This window comes from Puma concolor, chromosome B1 (genome assembly GCF_028749965.1).
Source record: "Puma concolor isolate L17-30 chromosome B1, mPumCon1.1.hap2, whole genome shotgun sequence".
NCBI classification, from domain to species: Eukaryota; Metazoa; Chordata; class Mammalia; order Carnivora; family Felidae; genus Puma; species Puma concolor.
Window position 1 is genome coordinate 187,958,812 of NC_141670.1, and position 15,205 is coordinate 187,974,016.

General features: G+C 47.7%; 1 protein-coding gene across 1 annotated transcript in view; it reads left to right on the forward strand.

The window, feature by feature from the left end:
* Positions 1-906: 906 nt before the first annotated feature.
* PPARGC1A (PPARG coactivator 1 alpha) overlaps positions 907-15,205 on the forward strand; it is a 654,387-nt gene continuing 640,088 nt past the window's right edge. The window contains exon 1 of the mRNA XM_086705322.1: positions 907-1,019. The gene's annotated coding sequence lies outside the window, so the exon portion shown is untranslated. The remainder of the gene's footprint in view (positions 1,020-15,205) is intronic.

Here is a 15,205-nt window from a genome sequence, read left to right on the forward strand (position 1 = left end):
GCCCGGGGAAAGAAAGAAAATCGAGACATAGCAACTGTGTGAAAATAATTTCCCGTGGCTGGAAGAGGGGTCTCTGCACGGGAAAGCAATTTTAGGAATTAAAAAAAAAAAAAATCTTCAAAAGAGGGCGGGAGGAAGGCTCGCTAGGAGGGTGCGGGGCGTAGCGAGGGACATGTGCGTCTCCGCGGGCATCTTCCTCTCCCCCTCCCCGCGCGCCCACCTGCCCGCGGCCGCACCCGCGCCCCCTGCCGTCCCGGAGCGCGCGCGGCCGGCCGTGCGGGGAGCCGGGTGGAGGGGGGGGGGGGGGCTGCAAAGGTCTGGCGGCGCGGGCTGATTTAGTGGCCGGGGCTGTAGTACAGGCTGTCCCCGGCAGCCGGCGGAGTCAGCGCGCCCACGTGACGGCCCCGGCTCTCCGGTGAGCTCCCCAAACAGACGCACACCCAGCCACACGCGCGCACACACACACGCACGCACCCCCGCGCGCACACGCCCGCCCGCCCGCTCTGCCTCTGCGCCCTCCATCCCGGCTCGCTCATTCTCTCGCCCTCTCGCTTCCCCTGCGGTCTCTCGCTCTGCGCGCACACACCACACACACGCACACGCACACACACGCGCGCACACACGCAGCCGGCACAGGCGGCGGCGGCGGCGGCGGCAGCGGCTGCCCAAGTCAGGACGAACCTCTGTAGGTACCGTCTTGAGAAGGCGGCGGCGGCGGCGGCGGCAGCCCGAGCATCCCTCCTCACCCGGAGAGCGAGCACCGCCGAGAGTTTGCGTTCCCTTTGCCGTTCCCTTCCCCCTCCTTTTCTTTATTTTCAAGAGAATTTGTTCTTCGCTTATTGGTTTAATTTGATTTTGAAAATTTTGGGTTGCTTTTGTGTGTGTGCTTTTTTTTTTTTTTTTTCTTTCCTCATTTTATTTGCATCCAGAGCATGGCGGGCTGCGGGCTGTCGGAAGACACCTTCTTCTCTTCCTTCTTTTACAACTACGGCTCCTCCTGGGAAACCCCTTCCAACCAGGTAAGGGGTGGCTCGGGGCCCGGCGGCGTCGCGCCCTGTGCCCCCTGCCGCGCGCTCACTTGGCACTCGGCGGGGAGGCAGAGGCTTGGGAGGGGGGTGGGGAGGCTGGGGGGCCAAGTGGGTCGCACTGTCTGGGTCAGTGCCAAGCGGCGAGAGGAGGTGCCCCTCTTCCCCAGCGCCAGCTCTTCAGTCTCCAGGGGCGGTCGCGTCCCTCCCATGCCCAATCTGCCTCCCTACCCCCCCCCACCTCCCAGCCCAGCGGGAACCCGAGAAAGAGGCAGGAGCCGGCACGTTACCCCGAACAACTCCTGGCAAAACCGGGGAACTCGAGCGCAACCTTCCCCAAGTCGCCGCGGGCGCCGCGCCCCTGTGCGCCCGGCGCCTGCCCGCCCTCCAGTTGCGCCGAGGGGCTGCGGAGCTGTGAGTCCCCCGCGACGTGCTGTTCCCCTTCCACTCCCCCCCGGGCCCGGAGCTATCTCTTTCCCTAAAATGGCTGCAATCTCAAGTGGAGGCGTCCCCTGACCCCGCGGAGGCGGGGGTGGGGGGGCAGAGTGGATGCTCCGGCGCCCATGACCCCGCGCTTCCCATGGCGCGCACAGGCACCCCACAAACACACACACTTAACTTTGATGACTGTGCAATGCAGTCCGGCTGCATCGTGCCCTCGACGCTCCCCGCCGCCGGCCTCTAGGTGTGCATGTCGGTGTGACTCCGAGGTGGAGGGGCTGGGGAAGCTGGAGGTGGACGCCGGAAGGGGGGGCGTGGAAGGAGATGGGTGTTAGCCGGCCACGGATAACCTGGAGAGACAGGACTGTGCTCAGGGTCTAGGGGTGCAAAAGCTATTCTGAGAGCCAGAGCGAGCAAGAGAGAGAGGAAAAATACCTTTTAATTAAATAACTGTTGTAGTCTGCTGCCCCCACCGCTTGTTTGGTGAAAGTCTACAGGCATCTGTCATCTCCAAACTACACGGGGAAGTGGAGCTGGAGTCGAGGGAGGGGAGGTGTGTGTGTGTGTGTGTGTGTGTGTGTGTGTGTGTGTGCACGCGCGCGCGCGCGTGTGTGTGTGCGCGCGCGCGCACCCGCGCATGTCCTGGCTGGGGAAAGTTGGGGCCGGAGGAGAGGTGAAGGAGCAATGGTGAAAGGCAGCAGCAACTCGGTGGGCGGTCGGGGCTCCGGGCGCTGGGGATTCCCGAGCCCGGCGGAGTGCGCGCCGCGGGGGGAGCCGGGCGGCGGGGGTTGGGGGTGTCGAGGAAAACAGCTCGGTTCGGCCCGGCTCACGGGGCCGCCGCGGCGTCTCTTCTCCCCAGCCTGCCCGCCAGCCTCGGCCGCTCGCGGGGCTGCCCGCCGCACTCGCCGGCTCTGGCGCGCTCCCTCCCGGGCCCGGGGCGCAGCGCGCTCCTGTGAGCTCCAGGCTGAAAAGCCAAACCCCCGAAGCAAAACAACCGAAAAATGCGCTCCGCCGCCCCCGCATCACCCCCAGTTTCGAAGAAACGGAAATCTCCAAACTAGTAGTTGCCGGGCGAAGCCCTGGCGTCTCCGGCGAGGGCTCCCCAGAACGCGCCGCGGCCATCCGAGTGAATAATACATAAGGGCGGTCCGGGAGCCTTGGAGAGGCTCCTGCCTCCGCGGCAGCAGCAGCGGGAGGCGGCGGCGAGCTCCGGCCAGACCGCCGGGCCGCCGCCGCGGGTGGGGGCGTCTGGGCGGCCCCCGGAAAGCGCGCCCGGCACGGAGCTGCGGATGGGGCGACAGGGCTGTCCAGGCGCGTGGAGTGGGGGGTTCGGGGCGAGGCAGCCGGGAAAGGGGAGGCCCCGCTGTGAGTAGAAACTTGAAGAAACTGCCAGGGTGGTCGGGCTGGCGCTGGAGTTGGGGGACTCGAGGGGTGCCGTGGCTGCCCACGGCCGGTGCAGGGGGGCTTTCTTCAGACCATCCCCCGGGTCCTGCGGGACCCCGTGCTCTGCGTGCTAACCCGCACCGGCTCCGGGTAGTCGAGGGCCGACGACCCAACTCCAGCTCCCCAGGAGCGGGCGTCCGCGCTCGTGTGTGTGTGTGTGTGTGTGTGTGTGTGTGTGTGTGTGTGTGTGATTGTCGATGAGTCAGAAACCAACCCCTGCTCGCCTTTAAGGACCGAGACGAGCAGGAAAGGCTTGAAGCGCACAGCCCGCACGAGCCCGGCGGGGATTCGGGACTCGGGATTCCTCGGCAGCGCCGCGCCCCCCAATCCCGGAGTCAGATGCGTTAGGATAAGTTTCCAGGCGCGTACCTCCGACCTGTATCTCGAGGCCGCGAAACTCAGGCACTGCGTTCGCCTCTGAAAAGAGAGAAAAAGGATGGAAGGAAACTCGCAGTGAGACAGCTTTACAGCGATGCGAGCTTTGGCAACATCTTTAAGGAGATAGGGAACAAGTCGTTTGTGAGCGTTTGAAGAGCGTAGGGCCGTGGCCCGAATTTGCAAGACTGGCAGTCACGTGCAAACTCCTTGGAAACCGTAGGAGGTGGGCGAGAGGGAGGGGAGAGGGGGCAGGATCGGAGTAAAGGAAAGAGGGAGCCAGAGAAGCGGGGGGTGGGGGGGGCGCGGCATTTATAAAGAGGAAACCTATCGGTTTCCTCGGGTAAAGTTAGTTTAACTTGATTTGGAAAAGCATTTTCCCAAAAGGCAAGATCTTTCTTCTAGAAAGGGAGACTCGTGTTGCTAAGAAAATCGGAAAGAATTTCTGATAAAGCAGCTGGCGCTGCTCTGTGGAGGATGATTAGCTCGCAGGCTGGATTGTATGGTGGGGAGAGGGAGATGATTTGCAATATTGATCTCTCTTCCAGTGGTGCGGTGTGAACTTGACGATAAAGTACAGAAACAAACGAGAGATGTACCTCATTAGAGAAGGGTGCCCTCAAGTGCTACCGAAGCCTTCATCTCTGGTGGTGAACGCGGCCAGGCAGTGCGTCTTGCCGGGGTTTGCGGTTTCCAGCGCGGCCGGATCACCATTTTCCAGGGATGCAGCTATGTGCCTAAGAACCTAGGTCCTTAGTGCTCTCCAGTTCACATTTGCAGCGGTGGGGCATGGGCACATGACCGAGAAGCCTGCCCCTAACTGTTCTTCGTCGAAAAAGGAAAAACAAACAAAACCAAAGGCAACACTAAATCTCATCTTGGACTCAGGCAGGGCTGCTATGGGGAGGCCTGGGCCAAATTTGAGAGAGTGAGACTTATTCATGATTTTTACCTGAATTCCTGCCAAAAAAGCTTACAAACCCTCCACTCCCTAAAAATAGCTTTGCTCTTCAAATATAATTTGTTTACTCTACCTCAATTAAAAATAAAACCATCTTCCTGGTGTTACAAAGTGCTCATGAACGTAAGGGTTGACTGTACTAAAAAAAAAAAAAATCAAGCTTTTTATTTCTAGATCAATATGATGTGCTCTCGACATCTAATACCATGTAAAAGGAGCCTTTTTACAACATCAATAGCAGGCAGGCATGTCTCCCTAAGAAGCTCTTTTCCTGGAATCACAAGGCATTCTGATTACGTTCATTTTCACAAGAAACATGATTATGACACCTCTAGTTATAAACAAGCAAGTGAAAAAAAATAATGAGGATGGGGGCTCTTTATATAGAAATCTAGAAATTTGGAAACAACTGGGGCATTTTTTCACTACCGAACCCCAGAACAAAAACAGAAACCCAACCACGAATGATTGTTGACTCCAAGGTGTTCAGGCTTCTCTGTGACATTTTAGCACTCAGGCTGGGGGAGGGGGGATCAGGGTGATATTTTGGGAGAGAGCCCAATGTGTATCAGAGCCGAAACTGCATCTGTTACCATTTAAAAACTGGGAAATTCCATCTTATATCTGAATAGACCATGTTGCAGATCGTTTGCACCCACTTGCCAATGTGCAAAACATACCATCGTGCGAGTGTGTGTGTGTGTGTGTGTGTGTGGGAAGCATCTGCTTAGGTGGAATTTATTTCTTCGATTCAGATGAAAACCCCAATTAAAGTGTGTATGTGAAATGTCTCTGAGTTGGCTCAGTGCAGCAGACAGCAGACCATTCTTTAATTTACAGTTTCACGCCTAGGGATGGCAGTAGTGTGAGCTTCCAAAATCCAGCATTATCTTTTTCTGTTGTGCTTTTCAACCTGCAAGGCTCTCCTGTGGTGGTTTGAGTCTCCATCATGATGCGGAAGGTAGAGTGGTCATTACTGCTTGCAGCGTGGACCTAGGTCACCTTTATTTGGTTGTCACTGTGTGAGCCCAAATCAAGGCAGGCCGGGTCTGTATGATATTGAATCAATCAGTGGGAAGTGAAAAATGGAGCCAATCCACGAGGCCAGACATCTGACGTTACTCACCTGATTGCCCAGTTCTTCGGTTACTGGATAGCCTAACCTGAGTTTGTGAAGAGACCTGCGACCACCAGACTCGACTATGCTTCTTGGCTTTTCTTGCCCCCTCCCCCAGCCCCTGCCTCTCCCTCAGATTTTCCAGACTCGAAATATAAAATGGCATCCTTATATGGACACACACTAGCTTTCCAGAGTAGGCAGTGACTGTTTTGAATTCGGCCCTGGAGTTTTGTTAGCCAGCATCTGCAGTTCTTTCTACTCTATCTTTTCAGGCAGGATAGAAGTTTCAATGCAGAATCATTAATGGATGTGGGTAAGTTGTTGAAAGCTTGTGCTGACTGCCTTTTTTTTTTTTTTTTTTTGGCTTGGCAGAACTTCCATGAATATGGATAGCCAAGCAGAAAGCAGCCCACTGAGGAACGCTTCTTTCCCATCCAATCCAAGTACTATAAAGAATTCAATACTCTTTTCTTCTTTCCTGGTTATTTCATAATTCTCAAAGTAGTAACAATGTTTGGATCCACGGAGATGAGCCAAGACTTGGGAATGTCCTGCATGTACAAAGCTGTTGGAAAACCAGTATCTTAAAGTTCCAAAGATACAAACTGGGTTTCTAATTTTTTTTTTTTACATTTATTTATTTTTGATAGAGAGAGAGAGAGAGACGGAGCACAAGTGGGGGAGGGGCAGAGAGAAGGAGACACAGAATCCGAAGCAGGCTCCAGGCTCTGAGCTGTCGGCACAGAGCCCCATGCGGGGCTCGAACTCACAAACTGCGAGATCCTGACGTGAGCCGAAATCGGACGCTTAACCAACTGAACCACCCAGGCGCCCCTAAACTGGGTTTCTATGCACTTTAAACATTTTTATTTTCCTGAAGATGTGCGGATGAACTGCAAAGTCATTTTTAGGTGCATTTCTATATATTTACTTTAAATACATTTTAGAAGTACATTTTCTAAATCTGGCTCACATGACCCCCGTTTTCCCAACGTTGGGTGTCTCCTCGGTGGATAGAAGAGTGAAAGAGACTTTTGTAATATTTTGGGTTTCTTGGGGGTCTTCCTGTATGGCTGGCTTCCTTAAGGCACCAGCTTGGAAATACTGTTTGCTTTTCCTTGTAAAATTCTGGTAACCTGAAACTTAGGAACCAAGCAGCAGTGATGAGAGCTGCTGTTTTTTAATGCTGTTCCAAACACTCTGCGAGTATTTGAATCCTTTAATCTCCAAGACAACATACGAATGAGGTACTTTTGTTATCGTTCCCATTTGATAGATGCAGAAAATAAGGCACAGAGTTAAATACTTTGTCTCTCAGTGCTGGGTAGGGGCGAACCTAGGGTCTCCTCTAGCCAGTCTGGTTTCAGAGCTCAGAGTACCAACTAATTCTTTCTCTCCACACTACTGACTCTCCAGTACAATGTAAGACATCACGTGGCTGCAGGTACATGTCTAGCAAGTTTGTGATGGTGTCCTTCATTTCCCAGCTTCATGAAATAGTGAAGATTGCCTGTGTTTGCCCAAGTTTGTCCATTTTTTTTCTGGTCATTTACATAACCGGGTAAGATTCTCTTTGGTAAATGAGATGAAGTCTTCTGTTTCAGCAAAACCAACCGCAACCACCTGATGCTTTTCTTTTTTCTTGGTGATGGACTAAATGTTTTCAGTTTGCCTCCCCCCCTTTTTTTTGGTTTGAATGGTTGATTCAGTTTGAGAGATAGGGTCTTTAGATTGCCAGCTCCCAACCTCAGATAATTATGACTTAGTGGAGGACCCATTACAAATATATGTGAGTATCAGTGTAATAACACTCTACAGAACAAATGTAATTTTAAGATTCATGAATAGAATAGTTTTATAAATAATCACTCAGATGCATCATGAAAATCCTATCATATGTGTGTGTATTTGTGTGAGTTTATGTAGGATCTATGTGTCATGTATCATATGCATGTATATATATATATGTATATATGTATACATACATATATAGGCATAAACTTACTCTCATTATGTAAGCAAACCCATATCATGTTGAGTTGCCCTGTATACGGTTATATTTTCAATTTAGTCCCAAACTTATCTTTTTCAGCATGGTCATGTTATAACAGGTGTCTTTTGCATTGAATCATGCATCTAACGTTTCTGTCCATCGTGAACCTCAGGGCTTTTCGTGGTTCATCCCTTATATTGTGATCTTCCAAAATGCAGTCGTGGGAAGGGGAGGGAAAACATTAAATGTCAGTAGTTACAGCAAGACAGTCTCTAGGAAGAGGGCAGTTTCTCGGTATTTTCACATTCCTGTGGCCCTAGCGGAAATGTAAAAGTGCACGGTTTGCATTGGAATGAGAATGGGGTCACCTACCCTTTGTAGTCATCATCAAGGAAGCAGAACTTCCTTCTAGAGAGACCATAGGAAATCAATGATCACACTTTGCCGGTGAAGAGGTAAATGTGGGCAGCAGCCGACATTAAATAAAAGGGCAGCAGAAAAGTGATTTACTCTAGAAGGCAGTGTGACTTTTTGGTCCGTTCAAAGAATTCACGTTTTTGATATAATAATTACATTTAAATAGTTTTCTCTTGGAGAATGTTTGTGGAAAAAAGGAAAGGAGAAATGCCTACCCGCGTTTCCCTTGAACTTAGCTATTTAAGGAAGGCAGTGTCTGGAATATGGTCACAGATACGCCCTCCCCTGATTTTTGTCTTAGTAAGAATTGACCTGATTCGTTAAAGTTACTGGATTTCCGTTTGTTTGCTTTTAGATTTCGCATAGTCCCTGATGCAGAGGGGAAGCTTGCCGCGGGGGGAAGGCTCCCCTCGACAGCAAAGTGTTGCAGAAGAATCGCCCTAGAGGAGAGGCATGGGGTGGGGGGTGGGGGCAGGAGAAATGGGGAGAGTGATCGCTGACGTCAAGGGAAATGTAAGTTTGGAAGCTTAATGAGATGTGGAAGAGCAGGTGTGCAGTTCTGATATGCGTCCCCTCTTTTGCGTGCACCTCTGATTGCTTTGTGAGCATTACCTTCTTCCGGTAGATTTGAAATCTAGAACTCCAGGTGATATAGCTAAGGGGCAGAAGGGAGCCTTTGGCTCCTATCCGGGAGAATACAGAACATCCGTGTCATCTCTTGCCTGAAAGCGTATTAGAAAAAGTGTGTTGGTTGTGTAACGACAAAGCAAAACAAGAGGCACAAAGAAAAAGAAAGAAGAGTCTCACCAGCAACCCCTACCACAGTTTGCTCCAATTTATTATTTCCAGTAGAAGTTTAGTCCCTAATGTTAACAATGAGTGATTATGATTCTGTAGTTTCGTTTACAGCATAAATTAGCATTTTGTTTTCTGTTACGGCTTTTGGATGAGGAATTATAATGTATAATTTGCTGAAAATAGATGTTATCATCTCTTAGGAGGAGAACAACCACATAAACTTGAACAAATGATAAAAATGGAATCAATTACATTTCAAATGGAAGCAGTTTACAAACCTCCAAATACAAAGTGGCAATAGTAGCTGGTTATTGTAACAAATAATTAGTTTTTTTAAACAACATTTATTGAATTCCATTGACAATTTGGTAATTGTTCACAGTCGACTGTAGCCCTCCCTCTTCCAAAATGACATGTGGTGTGGAATGACTGCGTTTTATAAACTGCACTTTTCCTCATTATTTAGTGCTGCCCCCAGAATGCATGTGTATTTGCATAGGCAACCCCTTCTCACTAATAGGAAAATGTTGACTTGAATAAAACGGTGTCACCAGACCTAGTTGACGGCTTAAGATAAACACCCAAGGGCTGATGATTGACAGTGTTTTCCGGTTCCAAAGAAAGAAAAGAAGCAAATAGTTTAAAAGGGTGTGTGCGTGTGTGAGTCTTTGTTGAAGGGGGAAACATTCAAGATGATTTATCAAATAGACGAATCGTATTTTTGCTTCAGCAGGAATTAATTTCCCTTTGCACTGCTTATGCTCCTTCTCTTACCTTTCCTGTAGTGTCTTGTCTTGTCCTGGTTTATGTGCCGGCTCACCTCCCACACTACCTAGGAGCCTCCCTGGGGGAAGGCACCTCACCTGCCTTGGTTCTAGATCCTTCCTCGTGTCTAGCCTGTAGTCGACACACAGAACAGATGTGTTGGATAAATGGCTGAAATTTCAGAAAAATATATGTGCCTTTACGTTACATACCATACTGTATGCCATTACATGTGTCACCTTATTTATTGTTCTTTGTTCCATCTCAGGATGATGAGGGCAATGCTGCAATGTCATTTTTGAAAACAGGAATTTGACTCGGAGAATAAATGAATCCTACCTTCATTTAAGCGTCTCCAGGGAAGAGCATGATTGGGTTACCATAAGCTCACTAGACCTCTTAATTTTTAAAATGAGAAATTATGAAGTATATACTTAAATTAATAAATTCAGAAAGGATAAAGGAGGAAAAGTGGGAATCTGAGCGCTTTTAATTTTAATTTTAATTTTAATTTTAATTTTTTTTTGGTAACTGCTACAAGCTGAGTGGATCATTCATTTTTGATTATTCCTAAGATTAATCTATTTCTTTAAAGTTAATATGCAAAGAAATATGTTCAACATCACTTTATTTTTAGATCCCACGATTGAGTCTGAAACAAATCAGTGGTGCATTATAAACACACAAGAATGTATCTAATGACAGGAGTCAAGCTGAACAGATGCTAAAATAGATGCTTCGTGTGAAGTCGAGGGAGCTGCAGGAGGGGATGGGAAAAAAAAAAAACCCAAAAACCTCTAGAAGTTGGAGGACTTGTGAGGCGAACCCTATGGAGACTTTTTACCCGTGAGATAGGTGCTTGTGCAGTTCAGGGCAGAAGAGACTCTGTTTGCTCCCGTGTAGAAGTAGGAATAATGAGACCCATCTGCGAGAACACTTGTAAAGGTGAAAAGATGCTATTGGCTGAGTCAATGTTAGGTCTTAACAGTCCGTCCTCAAATATTTATAGAGTCCCTACTGATGCGGCAGCCTAGTGGAGTGCCTGGCACATGGTGGATTCTTAATAAATTATATTGAGTCAATAATAATAGAATCCATGTACTGAACACTTACTACAACATTCCAGGAACCTTCTAAAGTGCCTTATGTGGATTAACTCATTTAGTCATCAGAATAACCCTATGAGGTGGGTACTATTATTGGTATGACATATTTTTTTTTTATTAAAAAAATTTTTTTTCAACGTTTTTTATTTTTTATTTTTTATTTTTGGGACAGAGAGAGACAGAGCATGAACGGGGGAGGGGCAGAGAGAGAGGGAGACACAGAATCGGAAACAGGCTCCAGGCTCTGAGCCATCAGCCCAGAGCCCGACGCGGGGCTCGAACCCACGGACCGCGAGATCGTGACCTGGCTGAAGTCAGACGTTTAACCGACTGCGCCACCCAGGCGCCCCAGTTATGGGTATGACATATTACCTGTCACCAGTGAGGCAGCTGAGGCACAGAGATCCCACAGCTCGTAAGTGGTACAGCCGGGATTTTTGCCTATTGTGTCTGGCTTCCCAGCACCCGTTTTAACCACCAGGCGAGGCTGCCTTCAGGTGGATGAACCAGTGGATGACAGGAAAATCGAAGAGGGATCAAACATGTTTCCTTCGGCATGGTTCTGGGACACAAGCCGGGCATCACCTCTCTGCCGCAGAGAAGCTTAGAAAATGCTTTAAGAAAGGAGCAGAGAACAGTGCTATCTATGGTCATTAGGATGAGGGAGAGTTTACTCTGGCCTGGCAGAATCACAGAAGGTTTTAAGAAGGTAGTGACATTTCATTTGGACTTGGAAAAACGGAGAGAATTTGGGCAGGTGAGTATAGTAAGGGCGGGAGTGGGACAGAGGGAGTATTTCTGGCAGAAAGAAAACATGGGAGGAATTTGTCAAGGAGTAGTTGTGAAGGGTTTTTTTGGCGATTTGTTTTCATTCAAGACTTATTTTGTGCCTACAATGTGGTGTCCCTGCCCTCAAGGAGCTTTAATTTTTTTTTTTTTTTATGGTCATTTATTTTTGACAGAGAGAGAGAGAGAGAAAGCAAGCAGGGGATGGGCAGAGAGAGAGGGAGACACAGAATCGGAAGCAGGTCCAGGCTCTGAGCTGTCAGCACAGAGCCCCACAGGGGGCTCGAACCCATGAACCACGGGATCATGACCTGAGCCGGAGTCGGATGCGTAACTGACTGAGCCACCCAGGTGCCCCTCAAGGAGCTTTAATTTAGTAGGCAAGACGTAGATCATGTGACATATATGGTATGTGTGTAATTTATATCAGAGAAGTCTTTTTGTATCTATATCCATACATACACACATGTCATGAATCTGTCATCTACTATTCGTCTATTTATCCATCCATCCATCCGTCCTCATCCTACTTATTGATTTATTCATTTATTTTTGAGAGCGAGCACGTGCGAGCATGTGCACGAGCGGGGGAGGGGCAGAGAGAGGTGGGGACAGAGGATCCCAAGCAGGCTCTGCACCTGACAGCAGAGAGCCCGATGTGGAGCTTGAACTCAGGAACCGTGAGATCATGAACCTGAGCCCAAGGCGGTCACTCAACCGACCGAGCCACCCAGGTGCCCCCCTCACTCCCTTTAAACTGCGAGGTGTCAAGAAAGAAAAAGAATGTCTACAGTAAGACCAGGTGAAGGGGGCGAGGTCTGTCCTGAAACTCATGTGTGACTTTGGAAATTTACAAGTGGGGCCTTCCCAGGGTGAATCTCCCTCCAGCCGCTCCCCTCCCTCTCTCTTACTCAGCAAAGGGAAGGAGCTGGCAGAGCTGGATCCTGTGAGTAATCCAGATCCAAGACTTGCTTTCCACCCTGTTCTGTCACAAGCAAGCAAGCAAGCTTTGAAACTTCGCTGGAAAGGGAGGATCTATGCATCATTCAAAATCCGCTCTGTTGACAATGTCAAGAGAACAGTTTAACTAGTAAGTCAAACGTAAGATTTTATTTTGGATCTTCTTGAACTTTAATAGATTCCTAACCTTTTTCTGGGTTAAAATGAGTCACCCGACCTAGAGAGTAAAATAGCATCTGAAGTTGGGGCCACACTCTGGGCCTGTGCAGCTGTGCTAATGCAATCTTTTACTTCTTTCTTTGTGTGATGTCAGACTGAAAGGCTTACATAGCTTTGTGAAAAGAGCCAAAACATTGTAAAAGGGGATGGAATCATCTTTACAATGTTTATCAAAGGCTTGTTATTTTTAGGAAGTAGGACTCCATTGCTAGTGGGTTTTTTGATCTGCTACACAATTGCATGAGAAATAATTGAAAAATTATTTCCCCCAATTAAACTAGCCCTAACGACCACGTTGCTAGAGAAGAGTGTGGGCTGATTCCTTGGGTACGTGCGTGAAAGTGAACGTGCTCGTTCATTCTTCCGAGATTTTGGCCGTATCCATTCTTTTACTGTTCTAGGATAATCAAGTGTGATGATGTTTGTGGGGAGTGTTTGTAAACTGTAAAGTTCTGTCTTAGTCATTATCATTATGGTGGAAGGAGGGTATGCTTTCCGAAAAGGGAAACCATTTTCGTATTATAGTAGCACGGAAAACAGACCCAGAAATAAAGTAAATGTTAAATAAATAGACATTATTCTCACTTAAGTAGTTATTTTTAAAATGCTTGCTTACAACGATATTAAACGTTTGCATTGTGGGGCCTCACTCCAGGAGCAAGGACTAAATCTGTATTAAATCTCTTTGCCTCCGCCGTAATGGATTCCATCAAGTGACCTCTCAAAGCATCCCAAACAAGCGTTGACTGAGGTCATTTCAGGCTAATGAGTCTTCCCCAAGCATTACTTAGTTGTTTAAATAAAGTAATTAGAGAATGTCCTAGAATATGAGAGCCTTCGGAAATACTCGAATAGCCCTCCTTTCTGGAGAATTTTGGGAAAATGCCTCACAGATTTGGGCATAGATAGTAAGTAAGCCTTTAGTTTAATGTTTAGTTTTGAGAGAGAAAGAGGGGGGAGGGCCTGTGAGAGAGGGGAAGGGGCGGAGAGAGAGGGGGGCAGAGGATCTGAAGCGGGCTTCGTGCTTGACTGCAAAGAGCCTGATGTGGGGCTCGAACTCACAAACAGTGAGATCACAACCTGAGCCGAGCCGACTGAGCCACCCGGGCTCCCCAATGAAGAAGTCTTTCTAAACAGTAAGCACTGCTCAAATGCTAGTTGTTACTAGTGCTTTTATGCCTGCATTGTATGTAAATAGCTAGTTTTTGTCTTAGTTGATTTATAAGTGCCGTGTGTTTTTCTTTTTTTTATAACATTGTTTGCACCCCCCACAACATTAAACACACTGTTGAGCATGAAATAGGTGCTAACTAAAATCCTTATCAATCATTTCAATAGAGAAATAAACCTGGGCTCGTTATGGGAATTTCAAGATATCAGCCCCTAATTCAAAAATGGTCAGACCATAGAGGGGCAGGAATGTTCTCCTTTAAGTACCAACCCCAAAGGCCCTTTCCTTCCAAATTAGGACTAATACCTCTGTTGTCCTGCATTTTCAAGTGCAGGGAATACTTTCCTCCTTTATATTTTGCTACCTAATTAAAAAAATATGTGTGTAAACTTGTTTTCTAGGGCACTGCTTTTGAATATCATCTGCCAGGAAACTGATAAAAACATATCGTTAATTTTTCTTATCGATAACATTTTTGTTTTGGAAAATTTTCCTAAGAAAGTAAAGAAAAGAGAGGAAAATCAAAACCGTACATAATGCAAATACCTAAAGATAGTCACAGGTGATATTTTAACATATACACTTCTCTACTGTGTTCTTAGCCTTCAGATTTCATTTTTGAATTGGTATCCTATGTATTTTTGTAACCTGATTTTAGCCCAATAAATCATACCCAACTGCCGTGCAGTATTTCATATGCCTTCGTGTCCCTTTTAATGGCTCTGTAAGTATTCCATTGTGCGATTATAGGACAATTTATTTTATTTTTTTTATTTTGAAAAAATTTTTTTTAACATTTTATTTATTTTTGAGACAGAGGGAGACAGAGCATGAACGGGGGAGGGGCAGAGAGAGAGGGAGACACAGAATCGGAAGCAGGCTCCAGGCTCCGAGCCATCAGCCCAGAGCCCGACGCGGGGCTCGAACTCACGGACCGCGAGATCGTGACATGAGCTGAAGTCGGACGCTTAACCGACTGAGCCACCCAGGCGCCCCTAGGACAATTTATTTAACCATCCTCCTAAATATTGGGTATTTAGCTTGTTGCCAATTATGACTGAACCTGGGGGCATATCTATGATTATTTCTTTAGGGTAATACCGAGTGGTAGGACTGCCAGGTCCAAGGGCATAAACATTTTAAGACTTTTGTGTTACTTGCTTCTCAGAAAAGAAGCACCAACTTAACGCTCCGAGTAGCTATTTGTTAAGTTCCCAGGTGGAGGCTATTATATAACGAATCCTCATAGTACAGTATTTTCTTTGCCTGTTTGGAAACTTCAAAATAAACCTTTTTTTAATGACTATATCAGTCAAGAGGTTATACTCTTTTTTTTTTTTTTTCTTTTTTGAGAGAGAGAGGGAGCACGCATACATGTGCACATGCATGAGTTGGGGAGGGGCAGAGGGAGAGGGAGACAGAATTCTAAGCAGGCACCACGCCCAGCGAGGAGCCCAATGCAAGGTTCCATCTCATGACCCTGAGATCATGAAGAGTCAGGCGCTCAACCGACTGAGCCACCCAGATACCCCAAGACGTCATACTCACAACAATGATGACCTTTTGTCTTCAGCTTTTGCAAATCCTTTGGGCTACTAGAACAAAATGTGGGTTAGGTGACCCAA